General features: G+C 46.7%; 1 long non-coding RNA gene across 1 annotated transcript in view; it reads right to left on the bottom strand.

Annotated features, from left to right (window-relative positions):
- The window catches only part of LOC130258333 (uncharacterized), a 41,836-nt gene extending 21,346 nt beyond the window's left edge, over window positions 1-20,490 (bottom strand). The window contains exon 1 of the long non-coding RNA XR_008841483.1: window positions 20,408-20,490. This is a non-coding gene — a long non-coding RNA (uncharacterized LOC130258333). The remainder of the gene's footprint in view (window positions 1-20,407) is intronic.
- Window positions 20,491-27,113: the final 6,623 nt, after the last annotated feature.

Here is a 27,113-nt window from a genome sequence, read left to right as displayed (position 1 = left end):
AACAGTGGCAGCTCCATCCCAGGGAATTCCTCATCTCCCTGCTCTTGTCTCTTCTCAATTACACTTCCTTTGGGTTTACCACAGAATTTCATTTGAAGCAGTCACTTTGCAGGTTTTTAATGTGTATATTTTGGGTTTCAAGCAAGAGAAGAAAAAATGATCCTTGGGATTGTGTTTAAAAGTGGCATGGGAGATCCCCACAGGGTGCTCAGGCTCTGGAATGGGCTGTCCAGGGAAGGGGGGCTGCCCCTGGATCCCTGGGACAGAGGAGGTGTCCCTGCCATGGCAGGGGTGGCACTGGCTGGGATTGAAGGTCCCTCCCAGCCCAAACCATGCTTGGATTTGAAGAGAGAGGTTGTATCCCCACAGGGATGTAGGGCATGGAAAAGCAGCAGAAGAGGAGGGCAGGGGGGTCAGGGCAATGAGCACTTGCTGTTAGTCCAGGAGAGCATTTCTAGGCTCAGCTTTGCCCTGATCCCAGGGGAGGACTTAACTTAGGGACCACAGAAAGTATCTCAGCAGCAACAACACCAAAAAAAAAAAAAAAAAAAAGAAATCATGAAAGAAGGGTGTATTTGACCAAATAAAATCCCAGCTAGGTAAAAGCTGGGGGCACAGGGCAGGGCCCCCCAGCCCTGGCTTTACCAGCCAGTTGCCATAGAAACCCATCACTGCAGAGCTCTGGCCCCAAACACTGCAGCATCCCCTGATGCCAAGGAGACCCAGCCCTGTGTGCTCAGGAGGGGCTCCCTTCCCACTCCAGCCCAGGGGGCCTGCATGGTGCTTCCATTCCTGATTTTCAGTGATCTACAGCCCAGCTTTCATTTCATATCCACATGCTCTCATTGGAGATAACATTATGTGCATCATTTTCTGGGAATGTACTTACACCACAGTGCACTGCATAAAGCAAATAGTCTATTGATGGGAAAGAAATAACAGAATATTAAAGCAAAATCGATAAGTGCCTTCAAATCTCATCTTTCAGCCTTGCTTAACTTTGTTTAGGGAGGCAGGGAAGTTCCCAGGAGCTGTGGAGCTGGCCATGATCCCAGCTGGAATGAGGAGCAGGGAACCTTGGAGAGACAGCAGCACCTTCCTGGTGCATGAAAAAAAAAATCTATAAAGAGAGAAACTGGGGTTTTATAACCCAGGGCTGTATTAATAACAATTAGCATTCAGCTGAGCACCAACCAGCTGTGCCACTGCTCAGGCTGGAGGGCAGAGCAGCCACCAGCACTGTTCTAATTGTCTGGATAAAATCCTCAGCTTGTTTCACTTTTTATCTACAGGAATATTCAGTGCCATCCCTGTTTTCCAGGTGGGGAGTGCTGGGCCAGGGCCACACCAGGTTCCTGCCATGGATCCCCTGGTTTCAGGTGCAGGGGAAGGTGCTGATGTGAAATATTTTTATCTAGGCCAATCCTCTGCCAAAAGTGGGTCCAGAATGAGGTTAGTAAGTCGGTATTTCCACACAAAATGATGCGCCCTGGATTTCCAAAGTGCTGAGTACCCAGCCCAGAAGTTCCCTCGTGGGACTTGAAACTTTATTTTTGGCACCTGGTTTTACAGAGACCATCTGTGACAGCCAGCACTCGCTGCCACATAATTAATGCCAGCTTACATAAGCCATTCATGAATAAGCATTATTTTCCATAGATGAAGCTTGCAGAGACAGGCTTCAGAACTGAACTGGTATTTAGCAAGGTAGGCCTCTGAAATTGTCAATTAATGCTCCTTGACATTTTCTAAGTATGTTAATTTATATTAAACCACTGCAGCCAACTCTGCATAAGATAACTCCGAGCCTCTGCCATAAAGTAAGAAGAAATATGCATTTGAGGAGCATTATGGCTGCTCTTTGTCATCTCCCTGACATAATGCACATTGTGTATGCAATGCAGGGAAGATAAACACATATATAAAGCAGGCAATTACCTCAGCTCACACAGACTATCATATTTATGACCATTTGCTGGCTTGGATGTAATTCATTGACTTGAGGTGCTGGAGTACATACATCACTCTAACTCCACGGGCCAGGCTATGAAATGCAGGTATCAAGATTTGCTGCCATCTGCTAAGCCACAAAAATCTCCATCCTCCTTGCAAAGTGGTGGTCAGGGAGAGGAATGAAGGGGAGAGCTGGGATCAGCTGTCTGCCAAGGAATGGCAGGGAGTGCCAGCAGGACACGGCCAGGAGAGGGTTACATTTGATAAACAGATTAAAAGCCTTGTTCCTTTGAGAGGCAGGTTCCTCTGCTGATGGCACCTGGAGAGGGTCATGGCAGGGCCACAGCCTGATCATCCCTGGGCAGCAGCACAGTTGGAACAGTGCTGCTTTGGGTGGGACTCAATGATCCCAAAGATCTTTTCCAGCCTAAAGCATTCCAGGATTCTGTGTTTTCACAAGGGGTGGCCTGGTCTGAGTGCTTTGCTCAGGATCAGGAGCTCACCAGGGGCTTAAGAGGACAGAGAGCCAGAGTCCACATGGATGGGAACACAGCTCACAGCAAGAACAAGTGGTTCAGCCTGGAGAGGGATCCAGAGAGAACTGAGAGCTCCTTCCAGGGCCTGAAGGGGCTCCAGGAGAGCTGGAGAGGGACTGGGGACAAGGGATGGAGGGACAGGACACAGGGAATGGCTTCATATGGAGAGAGGGCAGGGCTGGATGGGATTTTGGGCAGGAATTGTTCCCGGGGAGGGTGGCTGGGAGCAGCCTGGGACAGTGAAGGTGTCTCTGCCATGGCAGGGGTGGCACTGGATGAACTTTAAGGTCCCTCCCAACCCAAACCAGTCTGGGATTCTCTGATCATGCTCATCCATCCTCCCTGAGCCCAGCCAAGGGACAGAGCTTGCAGGGTCCATTCCCTGGCAGGACCTGCTGTGTCCTGACTCAGAGCCACTCCCAGCCCCACAGGCAGCCTGGGATAACAACAGGGGCAGGGCTTCTCAGCCACTGTGCCCACTGAAATTGCCACTGATATTGCACACAGCATATGACTAATGAGGGCAATTAAAGGCCAGTTCCTCTTCCCCTGCTGCAGCCACTCAGGAGGGCGGGCACACAAATGTGCCTCTTGCATTTGCTGTCATTTCACAGCCCGTTTCCTCTGATGTGAAATGGGCAAGGCAGTAAGGAATCAAATCAGAAAAACCATTTAACCTCCCAGATTATGAGAGGATATATCACTCAAAAGGCAGCACTTCCCAGATCCTCAGTTAAACTGGAATCAGCCTGGCTGCCTTGAATCCCAAAGACATCCAGACACAGAGCTGAGACCTGACAGCACAGGCAGCTGGAGATGGATGTTCAGTAAATGTGGTTTTCAATAGATATTCCCAGAAACTGGAAACATTTTGCAGTTATATCTCCAACAATCACAGTCTATTCTATTCCATAACCAATATGAGCGATTTCTTGAGGAGATATTACAAATGCAAAATGTTCTAAAAAAAGATTTTGAAAGTGATAAAAGATGAATTGCACAAACACAGCAAGAAAACCAAAAAGAGAAGGGCTGCTCTACAAGAAGCACAGCTGATCCCTTCCTTTTGTACTGCTTTGGGAAAGGAAAAAGGGGGGATAAATTAAGCACTTCACTCTGTAAGTAAGTTTTAAGGTAATCTGATTACAACAGCTCCCACTAGCACCATTCCAGAGCAGCAAAGGATAAAATCAATAATGAACATCAACATTTCCATTTGGTTTAGTGGCTCTGTAATTCAGCCATGAGAATCCTCCTTTCACTCAGGGCTTGGCCAAGGGAGGGCCAGGACTTCCCCAACTGGGATTTCTCCAGGAATTGCTCATTTACATCAAGAACAACACAGCTCCAAAGGTGATACTATGGTGTAATTTTGGGGAAAAAGTATAAAGCTTTTAGGATTTAGGGCTTGATTTGGAGATTTGGATAGCGTTTGGTATTTAATAGTAATCTAACATCAGGCTGCTGTTGTCTTAATCTATCCTTGAATATTAAAACCTCAAACCAAACATTAATCCTTGTTCCCAGTTTAAACAGAGAAAACAGAAAGGAAGTGGAACTGAAAACTGTGGTCCTACTCATCAGTGGCACAGGGAATGGACACCAGGCTCTAGGACACAATTTATACCTTTTCCCATCTGAATTTTCAGTCTCTGCCATAAAATAGTTTCATCCCACTGAAATTAGAGCTGTGCAAACCTTGTCTCAAGTCTGCTCCCAGCTCTGCCCCTGTCACAGCAATCCATGGCTCCAATATCCATCTCTGTCCATGCCCACACAGCTGCCCACATCTGGGCAGTGCTTTCCTGCTCTCCCCACCCAGCTGGGGGGGCTGGAGGCACCTCACTGTAACAACACTCTTTCCCTATTTCAGAACATCCATCCCACCCTTGTACAATGAAATTGTACCAGGAGAGAGTCACTGAAAAGCTGAAATTTGCCCCTGTTGGTGCAGAGCAGCCTGGCCTTGTTTCCTCTGAACCCCACTCCTGGCCCAGCTGCAGCTGGTGGTGCTGCAAGTGAGAGCAACAAAAAAAGAAAAAGAACGGATATTTTTCTTACAATAGTTGGAGATTTCCCTAATCCCACATCCTCTGGGTCACCTTGAAGGTGCTGTGTGTCGGTCAAGCACAGGGGAGACAGGCAGGTTCCATCCCATGGAGCAGCCCAAGCTGTCCCACAGTGCAGGAGCAGTGAGATCTCCCTGCACCACTGATGAGCAAATCATTCACTTCCAGCTGCAGAGAGAGTCTGGTGTGAACTCAGAGCAATCCCACTCTGTGCATGAGCCAAGAGATGAAAATGCTCCACAGCCTGTCCTGACAACAGAGCTCCTGCTCAGGGGAGCTCCAGCAGCCTGGGTGGTGGGAGCATCCCTCAGCAGCGTTTCCAGAGCTCTGGACTCCACTCCAGGAAGCCCTGGCACCGTGGCTGGGAAATGGCACAGCAGGTTTTACACTCACTGCAGCCCTGGAGTCCTCTCCTCCTCTGCCAGCCCAGCTGGGACTCTGCAGCTGGAGAGATCCATCCAAGCACAGCTCCAGCAGTGCTGGGACCCAGGAGAGCATATCCCAGCAGAATCCCAGCGGGATCCCAGCAGGATCCCACCATGATCCCAGCAGGATCCCATCAGGATCCCACCAGGACCCACCAGAATCCCAGCAGGATCCCATCAGGATCCCACCAGGACCCACCAGAATCCCACCAGGATCCCACCAAAATCCCAGCAGGATCCCACCAGGATCCCAGCAGGACCCACCAGATCCCACCAGATCCCATCAGGATCCCATCAGGATCCCACCAGATCCCACCAAGATCCCAGCAGGATCCCACCAGATCCCAGCAGGATCCCACCAGGATCCCATCAGGATCCCAACCAGGATCCCACCAGGATCCCACCAGGATCCCACCAGATCCCACCAGGATCCCACCAGAATCCCACCAGAATCCCATCAGGATCCCACAAGAATCCCATCAGGATCCCACCAGGATCCCAACAGGATCCCACCAGAATCCCATCAGGATCCCACCAGATCCCAGCAGGATCCCATCAGGATCCCAGCAGGATCCCAGCAGAATCCCACCAGATCCCAGCAGATCCCAGCAGGATCCCAGCAGCTCCTGCTGAATCCCCTGTGTCAGAGGGAGCAGACACAGGTAAGGTCAGGAGGGGCTGAGACAAACCCCCAGCCCTGGGGCAGAACACGAGTGAGCCTCAGCCCAGGGCTGCCACTGGTTCCTCAAACATTGACAATTCTCTGCACACAGGTGCAGGATGGATCTACAGCCCACCTCAGGGGGTTTTCCAGGAAGCCTCCTCTGTAATCCCAGGAATGAACAGAGACATCCCCGTGTGCCACACCATGAATCACCTCAGTGTCCTTGGGCTTTGTCACATCTCTGTTTTCTGGGGGAACAACAGAACACAACCCTTCTGGTTTGGTTTTTTTTTTTCCCAAGGAGAAAACAACTGCTATGTTCACAATAAATGGAGATTTGTATAGAAAGCCATTTACTTGAAGGTGAAATATCCCAGGTCACAGAAAAAGCCCATTTTTCCAGATTCCATGTCTGTATTCCATGTCTGTATTCCATGCTTCCCCCTCTCCATTTTTACTCATTGAGAAAAAACCGAGGGATAAAAACAGCACAAAGATGTTCTGCCCAGATTTAAAATCACAGTGCATTCAGAAAAGCACTCTTTTTCTGAAAGGCAACTTTTCCCAGACAATTTTCCAACAGGGAAGACAGGAATATCTGCAGAAGGTTAAACACTGTTGGTGTTCCCAAACTTTGTCACTGCTTTTGTGCTTGCTTCACCTGAGGCAATTTGGGTTCAAGCCCAGACAACTGGGAAATCTGGAAAAAGGAAATCTGGAAAAGGGCTTGTTTATCCATGTCCAACTTTCCAGGAATGAGGATTTCCATGGGGTCCTGTCTGTGTCCAGCTCTCCAGGAATGAGGATTTCCATGGGATCCTGTCCCATCCATGTCCAACTCTCCAGGAATGAGGATTTCCATGGGATCCTGCCCTGTCTGTGTCCAATCCTCTCCAGGAATGAGTTTTTCCATGGGATCCTGTCCCATCCACGTCCAACTCTCCAGGAATGAGGATTTCCATGGGATCCTGCCCCATCCATGTCCAACTCTCCAGGAATGTGTTTTCCCATGGGATCCTGTCCCATCCATGTCCAACTCTCCAGGAATGAGGATTTCCATGGGATCCTGTCCTGTCTGTGTCCAACTCTCCAGGAATGAGGATTTCCATGGGATCCTGTCCTGTCTGTGTCCAACTCTCCAGGAATGAGTTTTTCCATGGGATCCTGTCCTGTCTGTGTCCAACTCTCCAGGAATGAAGATTTCCATGGGATCCTGTCCCATCCATGTCCAAGCCTTCAGGAATGAGTTTTTCCATGGGATCCTGCCCTGTGTCCAGGTCTCCAGGAATGAGGATTTCCATGGGATCCTGTCCCATGTCCAACTCTCCAGGAATGAGTTTTTCCATGGGATCCTGCTCCATCTGTGTCCAGCTCTCCAGGAATGAGGATTTCCATGGGATCCTGTCCCATCCATGTCCAGCTCTCCAGGAATGAGTTTTTCCATGGGATCCTGCCCCATGGGAGGGGAGGGCAGGGCTGTGTGACAGGAGAGCTGTTGGGAGGGATGGATCACCACAGGCAGCAATCTGGAGGCTGTAAAAATGAATGGGTTGTGTTTGACTGGGTTTGATGTGGTCCCATCATCTGTAAATTATCCACCCAGCCATTTTTCCAGTCAGCCATTATTCTGTCAGGCCAGAGGCTGCCAATTCCAGCCCTCCCAACCATATGCACGGCTGTAAACCTTGAAAGCAGCTGTCTCCAAAGCCAGCCAGTTCGGGAAGAATAGGAAAACAAATTACATAAAAGCAGATTAACTTCTCTTTAACTTCCTTTAAAATATTTCTTCCCCACGGCCTCTGTAATCCCATTTTTTAAGGGAATTTGGTCTCTTTATTTGTTATTCTTATCAGTGTGACTTGAATTTAAAGCTTTATGCTTCATGTTTCTGCCCAGGGACCTGTTGTGATGATAATCCTCAGGCTTTTCCACGGTGGGAATGGCTCTCTGAGCAGTTTCCAGCCCCTTGCACTGATATTTCCCATGAGACAAAGACAGCCAGGGAATGCTTGGTGCCCTCAGCGTGGACAGCAGCAATTTTTTTAGATTCTTGGAGGTTTTACTGTTTTCTCTTTTAACTGTGGACTGCTTGGATATGTGGGATATTGGATATTCTTGAGTATTCTCACCTGCCCAGAGAAGTTCTGGCTGCCCCATCCCTGGAAGTGTCCCAGGCCAGGCTGGACAGGGCTGGAGCCCCTGGGACAGTGAAGGTGTCCCTGCCATGGCAGGGGTGGCACTGGGTGAGGTTTAAGGTCCTCCCAGCTAAAATCAGTGTGGGATGCTGTGATCATCCCCAGATGGGCACCAGGGGCCTGAAGGAGCAGGATCAGCCCTGTGTGGTGCCCAGGGGCAGTGTGACCACAGCTGTGGCTGTTCCACTGCCAAAATCCCTCAGGGAAGGGAGCCCTGAGCAGGGAGCAGGAACCCGAGCTGGGAAAATCGTGTGGGAGGAAAGGCAGAGCAGTCCCTAGGGCACAGCAAGAGATCAGAGAATTAAAACTGAATGAGCTCCCTGTGCCCTCTGCAATTAAAGGCAGCTTGAAAGAGTTTCAATTTGGTGATATCATTAATTTCCCCTTCTCCTCCTCGCTCCCTCTGCAGTTCAGAAGAGTCCTCCACTGTTTATTGACTGAGTGATGAAAGACTTGAGCTGAAGAGACCCAAGAAAAGGAAAGTTTGAAAAGTTTTCAGCCCTTTCATCAGTTCTTTAAACAATGTTCAGAAAAACATGAGAGACAGGCTGTGCTTGAGAGAAATATTGTAATGAAAGCTGCGTGCAGTGGGCTTTGCTGTCCAAATGTGACCATGTCCTCTGAAGATTTACTTGGCAATTTTGGCACCAACTAGGCTGTTAAGAAACACATTTATACTTACCCAGCTCTTTCCCTTTTTTGCTAAGGAAAAAAACCTGCTTTGGTGCACCAGGCAGGTAGGAAATGCTGCATGTAAGAGTTTAAAAATAAATGTATGTGCATATATGTATGGCAGGAGTGCAGGGATCTCAGGGATTGTATGTGTGAAGCACTTCCAAAATAAAACCTGCTGCACTCAAATATTTCCACAGATTTCTGCCCTGTTTCTTCTCCTGTAATTCCTACACTCTAGTGCTGTAGCTGGAAAGAAACTGAGTCTGGGTCACCCCCAGGATGGTCCTGTAGGTGATGGAGCAGCACAGGGAGGGGGATCCACACCAACAGCCCAACTGGTGTCAAATGTCCTTGCCTGGAATTGCTGCCAAGTCTCATTCTCCACAAAATCACAGAATCCCACAATGGTTTGGGTTGGGAGGGACCTTAAAGATCATCCAGCTCCAACCCCCTGCCAGGAACTAAAAGGATGATTGGGATCTGTGGCACAGGAAGGGTTAACATGGGAATCCAATTAGAAAGAAATCCCAATTATTTCAGCAATCAAAAGCAGTGATTCACCTTATGAGGGAGCCAACAGATGCCATCAGCACAGACATTTTCCTTGTTTATTTTCTTGTCTTCTCAGACTGGGAGGAGAACGTGGGGGATCCCATTCCTGGCCATCTGGCATTAGTGTGACAAATGCAGAGTGAGATACCCCACAGTTGTCTCAGCAGCTCCCTTCTGGGTGACAAGTTCTCATGTTCTCATGACAGCTTTGGCTTTTTCCAGGCTCTGCCCACCCATGAGACAACCCCAGGAGACCTGTCCATTTACAACCCCAGCCTCAAGCAGCCCAGACTTAGGTGCCTTAAAAAACTGGGTGTCCAGGGAATAATTTTTGGTCAGAACAGAGAATTTGAAACACTGTGGTCAGGGGAGGTGAGGCTGGTGTGATCATGGGCTGCCCTGCAGGTGATGCTGTGCATGGATCACCCAGACCTGGCTGGCACTGCTGCATTTCTGCACCTCCCCAAGCACTAGAAACTGGGAATGGGTGGAACCACATCATCCCCAGTCCCTGCAGAGGGCAGGCCATGAAAGCTGAGTGACCCAGCTCAGCCTGAGCTGACATTCCAGGCTCCCTGCTCTCCTTGGCACCTGCAGCTGCCTCCACTCCACCTTGCATTGGTCTCAGGAGGATTTAAAAATTAAGAGAAGCTCCCATCCCAATTTCCCAATTGCCCAATTTCCCAATTTCCAGTTTCCTTGCCCTTGTCTCCCCTGGACTCCATGGCATGAGCAGGCAGCTGTGGGAGCCTGAGGAGCTCTGTGTGCCCAGAACTGTCTCCTAGCAATAGGCAAGATGTGAAAGGCTCAGAATAACTCCTCCTTCCCTTCCCCATCAGTGACTCACGCTGTACAACGCGGCCTTTGGGGTTCCCAGGATTTTTGTCCTCCTTTCTTGCAGTGTGGGGTGAAGTGAGGCTGGCAAAGGATGCAGGTGCTGCCTGAGCTTGAGAAGCCAGGAACAGCCCAGGTGTTCACACACCCTGGATGCTCTCACAGCCTCTGGCACAGGAGAAGAAGCTGTGGCAGCTGTGATGATTTGCAGTTCTGAGGTGTTTTGCACAGCCTGAGCAGGGAAACCATCAACTCTGCTCGCTGTGTCCCACCAACACTCAGTGGATGCCTTTCAAAACAGAGGGGAAATGGTTTTGGATGTGTTTAGTGTTTGGAAATTGGGAATAACCTCATTCAAGGGGATGGAGTGATACAGTCTGAAGTGATGTGAGGTGGTGTCTGGCCTGACAGGGGTTTCAGCAGCAGTGCTGAATAAAAAAGGAGCAGGTTTCCTGTTCTGCTGTTGGATTTACACCATCCCACTGCCAAGCTGTCGTGAAAGACTGTGGAATTGTCCAGGACAGAAATAATTATTTAAAAGCCAAACACACAGAGCTAAATGTCCAGATCCCAGTCCCAGAAGCACCTAGACATCTTCCTAAGCCCCCCCAGTATTTTCTTATCTTTTTCTGTTCCTGAATAATCCTCACTTTCTACTTCTGATTGAAAAATACCTAAAAATAGTTGTGGAGAAGAATTCTAATGAATTATGCAATGGACATATGCTCTCACATCAAATCTTGGTGTTTACTTTATCTGATGTCATGCAGAAGATTGAAGGCTGGGACTGTGCTGGGAATGATCCCAGCTCTGCAGATGGATTCTAGGTCACATCCCTCCATCTCTGCTCAGGCATGGAGCACCTGGGAGAGCAGATGGCTGGACAATGTAGCTATGGCTGGTGGTTTAATTTTCCTGGATTAAGGAGCAAGTACTGTGCAAGGAGTTTGATTTGCTGAAGATGCAGCAGCAACCCTGGCACAGGAAAAGCTTCCCCAGCTCCGAGGCTGAGCCGCCTTCTCACAGCTTCTGGTAGCACTGCAGATCTCCAGGCAACTCATCCACCAGTCACTTCCCAGTTATTGCCATTTTTATTGCTTATCTCTAAGAAATATCCACCCAAAAAAAAAAAAGAGACAATTTAAAATCTACCTTCGAGCCACACAAGGCGTGAAGCGCCTTATCCCGGAGTGACTGCAAGAAAAAAAAGGGGAGAACAAAAATCTCTGCCTGGTTTTGTAATTCCTTCTGACTGCTTCTCCTCACCATCGTGAATCACAGATTTCAGAGCTGCTGGCTCCAAACCAAGGCTGCTCCCAGAACGTCTTCATCCAGCATCCCTGATGCAGGGAGTGCACCTGAAACCTGCAGCTGCCTCCTGCTGCTCTGCCCAGGTGAGCTGGCTGCCAGCCACCCCAGCAGCTCACAAAGCTCCTCAGCAGCTCACAGTGGCAGCACCAAACCCTGAGAGCTCTTAATCATAACAACCATCTCCCACCAGGGGTTGTGGAGGCTGAACTTGGACACATCTTGTCCTGAGCAGTGAATAAAGAATGAAGAATCGACCTGGAAGAAGAATTACTAACCTTAACAGCTTCAATCTGACAGGAATTAATTAGCCAACAGCAAAGAAAAAAAAAAAGCAAAAGCACTATTTCAGAGATGGATACATGGGGGTAAATTGATTCCAAGTATAAATTCCATTGCCTTCCACCGAAATCCATTAGGAGTGGATTTAGCCCAGCGTGGGTGCACAACACATCACCACAAACTCATCCCTAAACCACATGGACAGATGTGAAGATTACCACGAGGGGTCTGAGATTTAGAATTCATAAATGAATTTCTTGTTTCTCTATAGAAGGGCATAGCAGGATTATGTGGAGAAAATTACACATTCTTGTATTGAATTTTAGTTAGGAGCAGCTTCAAGATAAAATTAACCAGAGTAGTGAAAGGATTATAATAAAACAACACTGATACTAAAATAAAAAGGGAATTACTCTCTTAGTTTCACACCTATCAAATTTAGAGGAAGAAAAAACCTACAGTAGCACTGTGTGTATTATCAGGACAGTCAATGAGACATGAAACAAGGACGAACTCCATTTGCCTGGGCAAAAAGCCCAGTTTGGAAGTAATTGCTGTAGTGGTGTAGCAGCTGCAGATATAGCCAGATCAAATCCAAAGATCAAACGCTTATTTCATTTTGATAAAAGTCATTAAACCACAAATCAACTTACTCTGGAGTACAGTCAGGAAATAACTCTGTCTATACCATCTGCACATAGCTCTCCCCTAATAAATTAAAGCAGTGGCAGCAGATTTCTTTTGTGAAATCCTCAAACTTATATTTCATTAAGTATCAACATTCCTCATTTGGGTTTTATTTTATTTATTTATTTATCTGCACGGTGTTGCAGAGCAGAGCAGAGGATTTCTGGGCTCAGAGCACAGCTCACCCCAGGGCACACAGGAAGGCAGAGTTTAAAATATCCTTCTGAAAACTAATACAAAGGCACAACTGTTGGGTGTTTCTAATAAAACCCCATCAATGTGAATTCCTAGATATTAATGGATTCCCTGTCTGTGCTAAGCCTGGAGATGTTCTTACTTCAAGCCAAACTTTTCAAATCTGAAGCAGGAAGGGAGTCAGTCCTCATCAGGAGACTGAGGCAAAGCCAGGCTAGCACAGGTGATGATATGAATAATGACACTTATGCTGCAGGAATTTAATTAGACTGAGAAAGAATTTGTAGTAAAGATGTCACAATAACTCAAGACAAAATGAAAATCAGTCCAAAGACATTCAGTCCCTAATTAGTTTGGGGAAAGTAGATTAAAGATAAACTTAGTGAAATTGGTGGAGTGACTGGCTATTAGGGGCCATGAGAATGGAGGATGTCACCTTAGATTTTTCAATTTTTGATGCTTTTTGAGAAGACCAAGTGGAGAAAAGAAAATCTAAAATCCAGGAGCTGATTCCTTCTCTTTCTTCAAGAGATCAAACGTTTTTGCTTTTGAAAAACCCAACGACAGCCACAAGCCTTGGTTGTTGACACTGATTTTTTTCCCTGAAATAATGAGCTGTGTGACACCTTGGTTATATATGGAAAACAACAGCTCTGTGTACAGACAACATTCAATTTCTGTGTACTAGTTTGAAAAGCAAGAGAAAAAAGGTCTTTCTGATCATCCACAATAAGTTATTTTCTCGGTGCTGGCTTGTTCTGTGCAAGACAAATGAAAGGAATAACAAAGCAGGATGTTCACAAAAGAACCAGGAAGATTTTCGAGCCCAGTGATTGATCTGGATGTGTTCACATTTAGGCAGGAAGAAAAGGAGTTTATGCAAAACATTTTGCAGTCACCACTAAATGGATTTTAAAGATTTGTGATTCTGGTGGAGCTTTTTCAGCTGAGCCCTCATGTCCTACCTGACTTTGGGATGCTGATGTCCTTCATGTCAGGGGCTGCCTCCACCCCTCCAGTGCCAGCAGCAAATTCCTGCTGACTGAGCTCTCAGCTCCCAGCACAGCTGTGGAATCATGGAATGCTTTGGGTTGGAAGGGTCCTTAAAGGTCATTCCAATCCCCTGGCACCTCCCAAGTTGCCCCATCCAACCTGGCACTGAGCACTTCCAATACACTGACCAAGAAAAAATAAAAGTAACACATTTGGGGAATCCAAAAACCCTCATTTTCCTATCAAAGGAAGAGACCTGGAGGAGGAAGCAGGCTCACCAGGCTGAAATCCTGGGAAGAGGCCATCCTGCAGGGGATGATCTGTCCAACACCTCCATGGCTCCCTGAATTCTCCCTAATTCTTCCCCTGACTTAGGCAGGAAAGCAAGTCAGGGAGGTGACCCATCCTTCATCCTCCAGAGGTATTCAATTGAAACAAAACAAAGGAAAACAAAACACAGAAAAGACAATAATGTCCTGTCTGCCTGGCTTGCAGAGGGGATCTCACCCCTGCACCCCACAGTGTTAAATCTATCACACACTGTGTCTTCTTCTGTTTTATGCCAAGTGGAACAGACTCAGCCAATCAGGGAAAACTCAAAATTAGAAAGAAGATCCATTTAGTAGTATAAAACTAGCATTGCATAGCTTGTAAACATGGTAACAGCTTTAGAGAGGCTCTTTTGTGTTACCATTCAACCACATCCCTGCTTGAAATCATTCCCTCAAACTCTACCTGAAGCATGAATATAGTGGACAGAGGAAAACAGGAGCTATCCAAAACCTGCATCCCAAGTGCTTGATTTGCTGGTTTTCTTTTTATTGCAAAAATCCTCACTTGTCCCCTAAAGAAATCCCATGGCTGTGCCAGAGCCCTTCCTGTGTCCCTGGGAACGCCCTCAGTGCCTCCTCAGCACAAACCCACAGTGCTTTAAACAAACCCTGCACTCTGAGCTGCCCACCTTCCCACTCTCCTCTGTCTGACCTTGCTGAAGGGCAGGGCTGTTCCCCAGCTGCAGGGCAGGGAGAGATGCTGCTCTCAGCCTGCCAGTGCATATGGTGCTGCCCATGCTGTGCCCAGGGCCCCAGGCTGTCTGTGCAGGTGCAGCACAGGCTGCTGCTCATTCCTGCTCATTACTCACTCTCCCCACTCTTCTCCTCAGCTCCAGTCATGCTGTTCTCTTCTTTGCTGGGTTGCTAAACCGAAGTAGGAAGAGCATCCTTCAAATTATTCAATCTGCCAGGCTTTTCTTTCGACCTTCTGCAGGGTCAGAGAATAGTTTGGTTGGAAGGGACTTTTGAAGTCATCTAACCAACCACCAAAACAGGTTAAAATAGTTTTTTCACCTTTATCCAAACATTTTTCATTATGAAAGAGGAATAAATCACATTGCACACAACAGCAGGCTGAAAGTCTGCTCGAATTTTTGAGTCCAATTCTCACAGCCAGGGAGGAGAGGGATTTTTGTCTCACCAGCACATGAGACTGGATGCCACTTTCTTCAAATCTCCCTTTGTTTGTTTTCTTTATTGTAACAAGAGAGATTTCTGAGTGAGGAGTGGGTGGGTCACACCCACCTTGTCCAGGTCAGGCTCCTCAGCTGCCTCCTGATGCTGGGCTGTGCAGGGAGCTCAGCAGGATGGAGAAAACCCCAATTCCTGCTTGGGGAGAGGCAGGGAAGAGGGCAGAGCTGAAGCAGCAGCCAGTGGCTCGTGCTGCATGACAAGCTGCCAGCATCCCTGGGAACAGCAACCCCAGAATTACACACACCCCTCTCCCTGTGCCTCCCTGCCTGGAGAATCCCTCTGCACACCCCCGAGCAGCAGAGGCACAGAAAGGAGGGAGTCACACTGATGCCTTGATGGGCTTACCTGAAAACAGAGGCCAGGCAGAATTAAGGGAATAAAAAGAAATTATATTTATTGAAGGGCCTTCAGGTACATTTAGGGAAGATGGCTACACCCAAAAGTGGACCACACTTCACAGGTTTTCACCATCACATCACTCAGCCAACACTGAGAGCATCTCTGAGAGCTCAGCACACACAAGTCTTCTATTTTCATGTCAAGGTCTGAGTCAGAGCAGAGTTTAGAGTTTACTCCCTTTAGGATCTATAAAATTAATTACTGCTCACTTGACAAAATAAATTGACCCTATAATCAGCTTTCTAAAAATGCAATAGGTGTACTTTGTGAAATTACATTTGTACACTGTAGCAAGCTCTTCCCTGCCTTACACCTCCCTTAATGCTCTCCTCAGTGAGTATAAGGCTGGCAGAATTTAACCTCTAATATAAAAGTGGCATGCTCTTATTTCCCTGGGGAACTGACCCAATCCAGAGCATTGCCTATTTATAGCACTTTCAAAAATAAATTGTGAGGCAAGAGGGTAGAAAGGCTGTTAGGAAAAGCTATATTTGTTGATAAAACTATGAAAACAAGTAATAAAGCTGTGTGCTCCCATCCAAAGTTACTTTCAGTGGGTGCTGTAAATTTTAAATTGTTCCTAAAACTGTGTAACTCAGAACTAAAGTGGGGCCTGAAAACCCAGAATGGTTTGGGTGGGAAGGGATCTTAAATCCCACCCAGTGCCACCCCTGCCATGGCAGGGACACTTCCAGTGTCCCAGGGTGTCCAGCCTGGCCCTGGGCACTGCCAGGGATCCAGGGGCAGCCACAGCTGCTCTGGGCACCTGTGCCAGGGGACAATTCCTGCCCAAAACCCACCCCCCTTTGTCCTGCCCAATGCTGCACAGGCAGACAAACCCCCCTGCTGGTCCCTCAGCAGTCCAGCCCTGAGCATCCCCTCCCTGGTGAGGGTGGGGGGCTGCAGGACAGTGAGGTGGCAGCAGGGATGTGCCACAGCCAGAGCTGCAGGATGGGGCAGGCTCTGCAGAGGTCCCTGCTGGAAGGAAGGAGCTGCTCAGGCCAGAGCAGCAGCCAGCACGGACAGTCAGACACACACCAGCAGCAGACAGCCAAGGGAACTTATCTGGCAACACAGAAGGGCCCTGAGTCATTTCTTGGATCTGTCTCCAAACACAGTGTGACAGTCAGAGCTGCAGTCAGGCTTTGGGAGAGCTTGGCAAGGAGCAGACAGTGATAAATGTGCCAAATATCCTCTGACCTTCCAAGTGTCCCGTTTCCCATGGCTCTGTCCACTGCCATCAGCACACAGCACAGCTCTGCAGCCCCACACCACTCCAGCCACTGGTCTGGAGAGGTTCTAGTCAAAAAAATCCACCATACTTGAGGAAAGCTCACTTTGAGCTGACTCACTGAGAAATCTCTGAGAATCTCATCCACACTTGGCCTGGAGCAGAGGAAAGATTAGAAATTCCCCATCTCTGATTCTCCTGAATGCAGATTTCCTTGCACTCATCACAAGCATCACCCAGAGCATCACCTGCTCTGTCCCTGCAGCCACCCTGCAGCTGGCAAAGTGCAGGAGAAGTGATCACAGGGAATGTCTGCAGGTGGGGAAACATCCCAGCACTGGGATCCAGATGTGATGGGGGCAGCCAGGAGGGAAGAGACATCCTTGCAAAAAGAACCACACTCCTTGCAAAAAGAACCACAGTCCTTTCAAAATGAACCACAGTCCTTTCAAAATGAACCACAGTCCTTGCAAAATGAACCACAGTCCTTTCATTCTCTGCATGTTTTCTGGAGAGCTGTGGGTGTTTGTCCCCTTTGGTTCTCCCTGCTCCCTTTTATCAGCAGAGGAAAGCAGGCAGGAGTGACACCCGAGCACAGCAGCTTCCCTGTGCCACCAAAGCCAGACCCAAAGTCACAGCAGCGACTTCCTGTGATGAAATATTGATCCAAAACTCTGTCACACAAGAAGCAGTTCTAAATCACCCTGGTTTTATGTACAAATCTTTTTTTTTTTTTTTTTTTAACTGCAGCCTATTGCTATCAGATCACCTTTCTAAGTTACATATGAAGAAAACTGACTTTTTAAAAAAGGCAAATATACCTCTTGAGGAATTTCAAAATAAATTATTGTTTTCAGCTTGAAATTTTTAAAATTCATTGTCATTTTCAATAGTAGTGAAACAAAAATAATTTTTTTTTCTTATACTGTAGACATTATAACTTAGCAATCCTCTCTTCTTTATCCTTTGGCAAAAAGGAAAAGGACATAAAATAAATTGGAAGAAGAATTTTCTTGCAGCAGAGTTACCCAAAAGCATGATCAATGTTCTCCAAGCAGGAAAATCTGAAGGAATCAAAGGCTTCATGAAACATTCATGGTAACAATATGCTGACAAATGGTTTCTCAGCCAAAACTTTTCCCTGGCTTTACTTAACATGGCCTGTGTGAGTTTAAGAACTCATTTCTGGAGCACCAGAAGGCCAGAGGGGTTCAGCTCTTCTAGCTGGGTTTTTTTCCAAACTAACTCCACAATTCCCTTGAGTCACTTGCTGGGGCTGGATAAACTCTCTGCTTCTCTGGGATGTGCTGGCTCAGCTCCCAGCCCAGCACAGCCCCAGGATCCTGAGTGCAGGACAAAGGGCAGGAGCTGCTCAGCCTCCAGCTCTCCATGAGAACCCTCCAGGACACAAATCCCACTTGGAGCCAGCCCAGTGCACCCAGCCAGGCTCCAGCAAAGCCAAACCTGGGCTTTGCTCCACAAAACTGCTCTGGTGGATTGTGAAATGATTGCATGCTGATCATTGGAAAAACTTGCTGCAACAAGGTAAAATTTGGGATGAAAGAAATCAGGTGGGATCCCAGGAGCCATCACTAATTATTTGGTGCCTAATGAATGACACAATTCTCTTGTTAACCTTGTCAATCTATGCAGAGTTGTAACTAATTAATAAAAAACTGGAAGTGCCAAGGGTCTGGGATGTTTTTGGTCGACTTTGACCCAGAGTGGCTCCTACACTGACCCTGTTAGAGCTCAGTGGCACAGACAAAAACACAAAATGCTGCTCAGATGAACTTGGCAAGATTCTGGGAATAAAATGTCATGGCCTGAAGCTGTGCCACCTTGCTGGGATAACATCCAATGACTCTGCCAAGCTCCACAAAGCAGGGCAAGGAGTGAGGAGCACCTGGCTGGCCCAGGCAGGCTCTGCTGTCACCAGCTGGCCCTGGCAGGAGAGCCCAAACCCAAGGGACAGCTGAAAGAGAGCAGCTAAAATCATTCCTGGTGCTGCTGTGGAGGTTTTCACTCAAGGCTTTTCATGGTGTGAGGATTGCTCAGAGACTCAAAAGCACTTTGGGGGCTCTCCAGGAATAAATGAAAAGCTGTGAAAGCTTCCAAGGTGTTTCAAGTGAGCAAAATTTGGGAGTACAACTACACCCTTGAGCCTGGAATCAAGTGGGCCGAAGAGTGGGAAACACTTCCACTGAGAATGCACTCACTTCTTTCCTTGAGCTCTCTCTTGCTCAATTCCACCTTTTATTGACAGATGCAAAGTAAGACTAATGAACTATTGATAACCCTGGCACAAAGGATTATTAGACAAAGCAATTTCATTTGGGGGGGCATTGATTTATATGTCACAACCAGAGTACAAATGAAGATGGCAGTTAGGAAGGATGAAGTTGAATGCTAAACAGGTGAGCATCCTGTTTATTCCTAATTCCTGCCTTAAATGCACTTAGACACATTTATCTGTGCCTCTGGATATCCTACATAATTAATGATATGGTTGCAGATTTTCTAGTAATTCAAGGTATTTGGAGAGAAACCTGAAACAACCCAAATATTACAACAGGGCTGATGTTTTGAAGGGCCTGAACCTTGACAAGAGATCAGACTGAACAGTTGAGTTTGAACCAGGGATCCCCAAAGACCAAAGAGATGTCCAGGCACAGAGGCAATCATCTCTTAAAAGGCACTGCCTTGGCCTCTCCCCCAGCACAGGGAATCTCTCTGGACCCCAAAGTCACATAAAACAATAGGAGGGCTGTGCCCAGGTGATATGACAGTGCTGAGCCAAGACCAACCCCCAGATTTCCAGAAGGCTGCTCCACTTGTGGTTTCAGACTGGAAAATGGTAAAATAAAGCTGAACTTTAATGAACTTTCAGAGGAAAATGGTTTCTTTGTTTTAATAGAAGCCACAACAAGAGGACGTTGCCTTACCTTAGGCTCTGACACTCAAAACCCATCTCCAGTACTCCAGGGATTAAATTATTTTCTGAAAGCCAACTCATTCCCACCATTATTGCTGCTATAAAGCTGTGAGGTTTTTGCTGCCCCCCCTTTCTATTTTTTTCCAAGGCTAGAAATAGATTGAACTGGCACTTCAGGATGCTGAGCTGCAGTTTCAGTTGAGCTCTGTGCTTCACAGAGATTTATCAAAATTGACAAGATTCAACATCTAGGAGATGTCTTGTAGTGCCCAGGAGCTCAAAGAAGATGCAGCAGTTACAACAGCAACCAGAGAGAAATAAGAGAAGTGGTAGAAAAAGAAACACGTGGTCCTTGAAAACCAAAGCTCTGGCAGGAATGGGCACTTGTGCTGGTCAGCACTGGCCATTAGTGAGCAAAGAATCACTGCCTGCCTCCTCCAAACGAAAACCAGGGAAACCAGCCCTGCATTTCAGTTACAAACTTCCTGCAGGTACCTGTCAGAGCCCACAGGCTGCAGAGATTTTCCCCTGCTCCACTTGCAAGCAGTGTGGAATTGGGTGGAAATGATGAGTGTCTGTCTGTGATCATTTCTGAGCTGAGCCGTCCCTGGAATGAAACTGAACCTTCCATAAGTTCATTCTCTTTTTCACCCATGTGCATGTAAAGCAAGTTATATGTAAAAAAGGCTAAGAAATATCTGGACAGTAAATGTGTATGAACTTTAAAATCATCTCCTGGGCATGATCAGCCTTTGCCTGGGTAACTCAACAAACCTAAGCAAACTCTGGTGGCTGAGAACCCCCTTGCACCCAGACTCCATCATCCCACTCCAGTGGAATTCACAATGGGGCACTGGTGGGGACTGGACATCCTTTCAGTGTTCAGAGCAGTCCCAGGAGATAAAATAGAGAGATAAAATAGAGAGATAAATTAGAGAGATAAAATACCTGAGGGTGTTTCCAAGTCATGCAGTGAGTCAGGCAGGTCTTTGCAGAGAAGGGAACCTCAGCAAGAAATGAGCACACCCAGGTTTCTTCTCACAAATAATGATTCTAACAAACACCTTCAAGAGATAACACTGCTGAGCAAAAGGTTTGCATAACAAAAAGGGATCTAAGAAGGAAACCCCCACAGTAAGAGTCAGGGAGGAGGTTGTAGGTCTCCTAATTCCTTTACAGAGGTCAATTAAGAACCAGCACACCAACCATGCTCCCCTCCCCTCCACCTGCCAGCACCTTCTCCTGGAGAGATGTGGAAACAGCCGGGAGGAGTTGGGCTAATCCAGGCAGGAGCAAATGGAAATAACTCCCACAAGACCATTGGGGAAACTTAATCCAATCTTCTCTTGTGAAGCAGATATTATTCACCTTTTACTTGCCTTCAGTGGTGATAAAGTGCAGACAAAGGAGATAAGGGACTGCACACCTCACATTTCACCACTCCAGTAAATGCACTCCTCGATTTCACTTATCTTTCAGCCTGGTATGGATTTCCTTTTAGTAACCTCCTGAATTACAATCAAATTATACTTTCAGGGCCATTGAATTGCATGGCTTGCAATAACTTAATGGGCTCTGTTCTGGCTGCTCAGGAAGGACTTGTAATCCCTGTCTTCTTCTACATTTCAGGGAGCCTTAAGGGCAGTTTCAGTGCCAGGCAGAGCAAGTGCCACACAGACAGGGCATGGGCAAGGGAACCTGGAGGGAAAATGTTAATAGTGAACGTTTCTTCTTTTGCCTTGCAGTGACAGCCAGGGTTTGGGTGGCACAGTAATCCCAAAATTCTCTCAGACACGAGCTCAGTGTGATTTAATGGCATGATCAATACACCAGGTGCTAGCTGCTCTGCAAAGTATTTGAAAATAAATGCAAGTTTTAATGCCCAGAAATGATGCAGAGTGCCACATTCCTCCTGGCAGCTTATCTCTTAGATGGGCTTTTATCCTGCAATAAAGAAGATTTTTCTTTGTTAGAAACAACCAGAAATGGGCTCTGCAGCAAACAAAACTCAGAGTGTGGTCGGGAGCTTTGCTGGGCTGAAACCAATTTTTGAATTATACAAACTATAGGTAATTGAAATAGAGAGGGAGAATAAACACTGGCTGCAAGTCTGGAGAGGCCTCTTGCTCTGGAGAGGATCTGGAAGGATCCCAGGGATGCAGAATGTCCCTCCTGCACCTGCCAGAGCAGGTCCCAGAGCTGCTGCACCAAAGCAGCCCCAGGGAACCCCTCTGGGTCACACAGAGAAATGGGGCACGCTGGGGGAGGAACATCTGTGCCTTCGGGAGGAAAGAACACACGGACCATGGAAAGCAAAGTCTGAGGTGTGTCCCACAGGGGATGTGGGGACCTCACACGTGCCAGCACCGTGACCTTGTGCAGCCACCAGCCCGTGACACTCGATGCTTTCCAGCTAAATCAGCAGCTTCACTGAGAAAAACTGCACACTGGAGATAATCAGAGCAGGAACTGCCTCTGTCTGCAGCTAATGGTGGCAGATAAAAAATCTCCCTCCTCCCTTTATTCATCCTGCTGTTTGTAAAACCTTATCATATTTTTTTTTTTTCCCAATTGTATTCCAAATAAGCCACCAGGTAAGAAATAGTGTTTGCCAGTCCTGAAGAGAAGTAATCTTTGTTGGCAACATTTCTCAGGGAATACACTGTTCAAATAAGATGTGGGAGGAAATTTCCCAATCTGAGGAGCTGTCGAGAGGCAGCAGATGAAAGGAGAGGAGGGCTGGGTGCCACGGGCTGTGCAGGGAGCACAGGCAGTGCCTTCAGCAGCTCCAAATGGAAAATTAATTTATTTCTGAGGGGATCCAAAGTGCTTTTCATGCTGTCCTTTCTTTAAACACCTGGTGATTTAATTTTGCTGAGCTCAGTGAGGGATGAGCAGTGATCTCCAAAGGAGGGAGCTCTCCAAGGGAGGGTCACAGTGACCCTCCCAGCATCTGTGCTTGGCCACAACTGTCACTGGTTTTGCCCTTCACTTGGAGCACGAATCAACCTCCAGGAACACAGTTTATTAAGGCAGACAGCAAGATTTCTGCTGGCGACTTCAGGGTGGAACAAGATCATCTCTAAGGTCCCTTCCAGCCCAGCCCAGCCCAGCCCAGCCCAGCCCATTCAATCATTCTGTGATCAATTCTGCACTGTTTCCCCATCATTAATATTCCTGATGACAAAACAAACTGTTACAGATGTGTTCTACCTTAAAACAGACATGCTGCCTTAACAAGAGGAGAAAAAATGGGTGAATATGGAAATAGGCATCATGAATATTCAGATACATTTGCAAATTAAGAGACTTCAACTGTGTCCTTGTCCTTTGTGCGTTTTCCACAAATATTGAAAGGGGAACTCTCCTAGGAGAAGCGTTCATCAGCACAGCAAGTTTTGAAGAAGGAACCCACTCAATCTACAGCAAACATGCACAACATGAATATTGTGTGTATTCACAGGAGAAGGATGGTTCTGGGAACCTCCAATTAGGCAGCAGCAGCTTTTCCTATGGTCTCAGGAAAGAACTAAAGAAAAAGGCTTATTTTGATAAATTTTTCAGCACAGATTTTTGAAATGGGTAACACAAACATGAGAAAAAGACAAACTTTTCCCATAAATTATTCCCTCAGAACTCTGAGGGAGGGAATGCCCCCTCCAGCCAGGCTGGGAGCAGCAGCTGCCCCAAGTCAAGTGTGCTGTTACCTGTGTGCAGTTAGCTGAAGCTGGGTGTGCTGACCTGCCTGAAAGCTCTGCCTTGGGGCCCCCAGCTCAGGAATCTGCCTAATTAAATTTAATAACCTGTGTGCAGCCTGAGCTGCTCTTGGGGTCCTTCTCCAGCCACCCTCTGGCTGAGGGAGCTGCATCCTTGTGTTAAACCCACACCCAGCCCCTTGTCCCTTCCACAACCACTGCAGAGGGTTTGTTGTTGTGCCAGTGTCTCTGATAACACCCCCCAACCCAAAGCATCAGCATCATCCCAAATTTACCCTTTCAGATGAATCACCACAATGGAGGGACATGAAAACCTCTCTGTAATTCCACCTGCTCTCTCCCACACTGAAACATTGCACCCTTGCCCAGTTTTGTTGGATTTTCCCCAGAATGCCCAAGAACCTCCAAACAAACCCAGTTCACAACACCCCTAGATGAGCCCATTTTGCTTTTCATGATAAAATGCTGTGAGAGGTCTCTGGGTGGGAGAGAATAACCCAAACAAGAACAATTTGAATAACCCAAACAAGAACAATTTGAATAACCCAAACAAGAACAATTTCTGTTCTGGTGTTTCAAAGTGGAGCTTTCAATATCCTGCCATGTCTCCGAGTTTTTATTTAACTTGGGGAATTTCTCAGTTTACAAAATGGCCCAACAAAGATAATTAGGGTGGAAACATGCCTGACAATTCCAACTACTCCCTGTCAAGCATATGGGCTAACACCTATTTTTTATTAAATCCCTGCTTTTCAAAGAGTGATACAGTTGTATTACAGCAGTGTGTAGGTGGCTCATTTTTCCCTCCTCACATTCCCTTTGACAGTAGTTTGAAATAATATTCATCAAACAGTATAAAAGAAGTCGAAAGAAATTAATTAAGCAACCTAGAAGGAAAAATAAGATGTCTTTCCAACAGGACTTGCATGATTCAGGTTTATAGTGCTGCACAGTGCAATTTTCTGGGAAGAAAAGGCAGGATAATGGTGGAACCCTGCTCGACTATGAAACAGCACATTGGAGCATCACTGCTGATAAGGAAGTTTCCTGTTGAAGATTTTCTCTGAATAGCATGCAATATATACATAAATATAAATATATAAATACATAAATACATAAATACATAAATACATAAATATATAAATATATAAATATATATATAAGACTGTAAATATAAATATATAAATAATAATAATATAAATATAAATATATATAATAATATAAATATAAAACATATAAATATATATTTGCTCATATATTATTGCTGGCACATCCTCCAGAAGGAATTGGAGGTTTCTGATCCTCTTCCTGCCTTTGGCATTCAGGGTTGGGGGCAGAGATGGTAATGCCACATTTAATTTAATGTTATCAAGTGAATAAAATCCTGCTTTTTAAAAGTCTCTCCCACCAGTAACACCTCAGGAATTCACCTGTGGCCTCTCCAGGCACAGCCCTGGTGGGAAGTTGTTCATCCATCCTATTCCACTGAGCTGCTGCCAGCTCTCACTTGGTCACACACCTTGGGGGACACAAAATTCCAGCACTGCCCTTCCTGCATCCAGCCAAAATAACCACAGGGCACCTGGTACCCATCGGCCCCCAGTTCTAAAGAATCCTGATTTAACAGGAGATCACTCACCAAAATAATTTCCAGGTATTTAAACCCAGTAGAAATGCAAACAATTGGTTGTGAAAGCTTGGATGTGGAGAGCTCAGGATCTCTCTGTGGCTGCTGGCAGCCTCCCAGCTGCTTTACTGCACACAATCCTCAGGTGATGCTCAATTTCATGTTCACATTATCAGGGTAGTTCCACAGGAAAGGCCATGGATGTGACAGCACCAGGTTCTGTCACTCCCAGTGAATCTGCTGGGTACAAAGAGGGGATTAACTGATTTATCCAAGAAACTTCCCAACACATCAGACGCTGGTTTCACCTGAGTAATGCCTCGAGCATCTCTGTCCTTCCACCTACCTGCCTAAACCCAGCAGTGAGAACAGCCCCAGCAGGGCTCCAGCCCTAAACCCAACCTCCCTCCAGGACAGGGCTGGACTCTCCCCTAGTGCCCACATTCCCTGGGCAAGTCTCTCAAGCTGGATTCAGTCCCCTGAGCACTGCCAGGGCTGCTCAGTCCTGCCCAGACCCTGGGAAAGGCTCCTCCAAGAGCCCTGGAAGGCTCAGGCTGTAATTGCTTGTAAACCACTTAGGCAGTAAGTGATACAGAAATCCAAGTGGTAATTGTGGCAGAGGCTGGAGATTAATCTATTTTTGGCTTGTCAGACGTTCTTATGGACCTGATTCAAGGCAGTCACTGAAAGCTGTAAAGTGTCCAAAAAGTGACAGGAAAAATAGTTTGATTAAAACCATTCCAGAGGCAAATCCAATCCTCAAGACACTCTGAAAACTATTGGTGTATCCTGCAGATGAGGCACTTGTGAAGAGAGACCTGGGGAGAACCACAAAAAGTTTTATGTAAAAAAAAAAGGTGCTCTAATTTTGGATACCCAAAGCAGAGCAGTGCAGAGAAGGTCAGTGGGAAAAGGTACCAGGCTCTGCCAAGAGGGGATAAGCAGCTTGTCCTGCTCAGGAACCAGGGCTCAGGTTCTGTTTGGCTCACCTGCCCCCAGGTGAGACATGGTTGGACACCTGGATTTGATGACCTGAAAGATCTTTTCCACCTGCAGTGAGCCCAGGATTCTCTGACTGCCAGATGCTCTGTTTGGTGTGAGCCCCAGAACTCTTGGTTTATCTCTTTATCTCCCAGAGATGGGAGCACCAGTCCATTATTAGGAACTGGAAACATCTTTTCCCAGAGCTGCAACATCTCCAAACTTCCCACCAACTTCCATTTCCCATAGCCTCGAGGTCAAGATTATCCTTTATTATTGTTTCCATCATTTCCTTCCCATTTACTTTGGATTAGTGGATGTTCTGTCAATAGGGACTAATGAAATTCCTGGCCAATATAAACTCTGCTCTACGAATGATTCTTTTTTCATACAGACTTTCTATGAAATAAAAAGTGACTGATGCCACAATATGCTTTAATTATTTTCTTCATAAACTATCAAATTAAATTTTAAGAAGCTGGAGATGTTATCTCTTATTAAATTGGGACTGAACTCAGAGATGTAACTCTTAATGAAACTTCCCACACCAGAAAGCTTTTTTGTAATGTTAATAATTTCCAGCAGCCTGCCACATACAAAATCTCCCCAGAGTTTATGATTTTCACATTCCAGCCCTGCCATGGGCAGGACACCTTTCCCTACCCCAGGCTGCTCCAAGCTCCATCCAGCCTGGGTTTGACACTTCCAGGCCTTTCTAAGCCACACCATTACACAGAGCCTCCAACATTTTAACTGGGATTTTCTCACTGGATCAGGAAGTTTGTCCAAAAAGCAGCTCTGAATATCCCAATGACTATCCCACAGGTCACACCTGGAAAACACAGATTAATCAACACCAGATTCAAGGGAAATGTATTTTCACTAATTTAAGCAACAAGAAAATCTCAGATTATCAAAGAAAAAACAGAGAAAAGCTGGTGTGTGAGTAGGATCATGGAAAAGTCCTCCAAGATCAATGAGTCCCACCATTTCCAGCCCTGCCAAGCCCCAAAGATCCACATCCACACATTTTTTAACACCCCCAGGGATGGAGGTTCCACCACCTCCCCGAGCAGCCTGTCCAGAGGCTGATCACCCTTTCAGGGAAGGAATTTTCCCTGATTTCCAATCCAAACCTCCCCTTGTCCAACTCCTGTCCTGTCTTTGTTACCAGGGAGCAGAGACCCATCCCTGCCTGGCTACAAGGTCCAGTTTGCTTTGGAAAACACAGTTTTCAAAATGTGGCACATTCTGGGGCCAACCAGCAAAACACAAAACCCACAGAAGTCACTGGATCATATTTTTGGATCCTGCCTTAAGGGATGAAGAA

Source organism: Oenanthe melanoleuca, chromosome 12 (assembly GCF_029582105.1).
Source record: "Oenanthe melanoleuca isolate GR-GAL-2019-014 chromosome 12, OMel1.0, whole genome shotgun sequence".
NCBI classification, from domain to species: domain Eukaryota; kingdom Metazoa; phylum Chordata; class Aves; order Passeriformes; family Muscicapidae; genus Oenanthe; species Oenanthe melanoleuca.
Note: the sequence above shows the minus strand (reverse complement) of the source record. Positions and strands in the feature narration are given on the sequence as shown.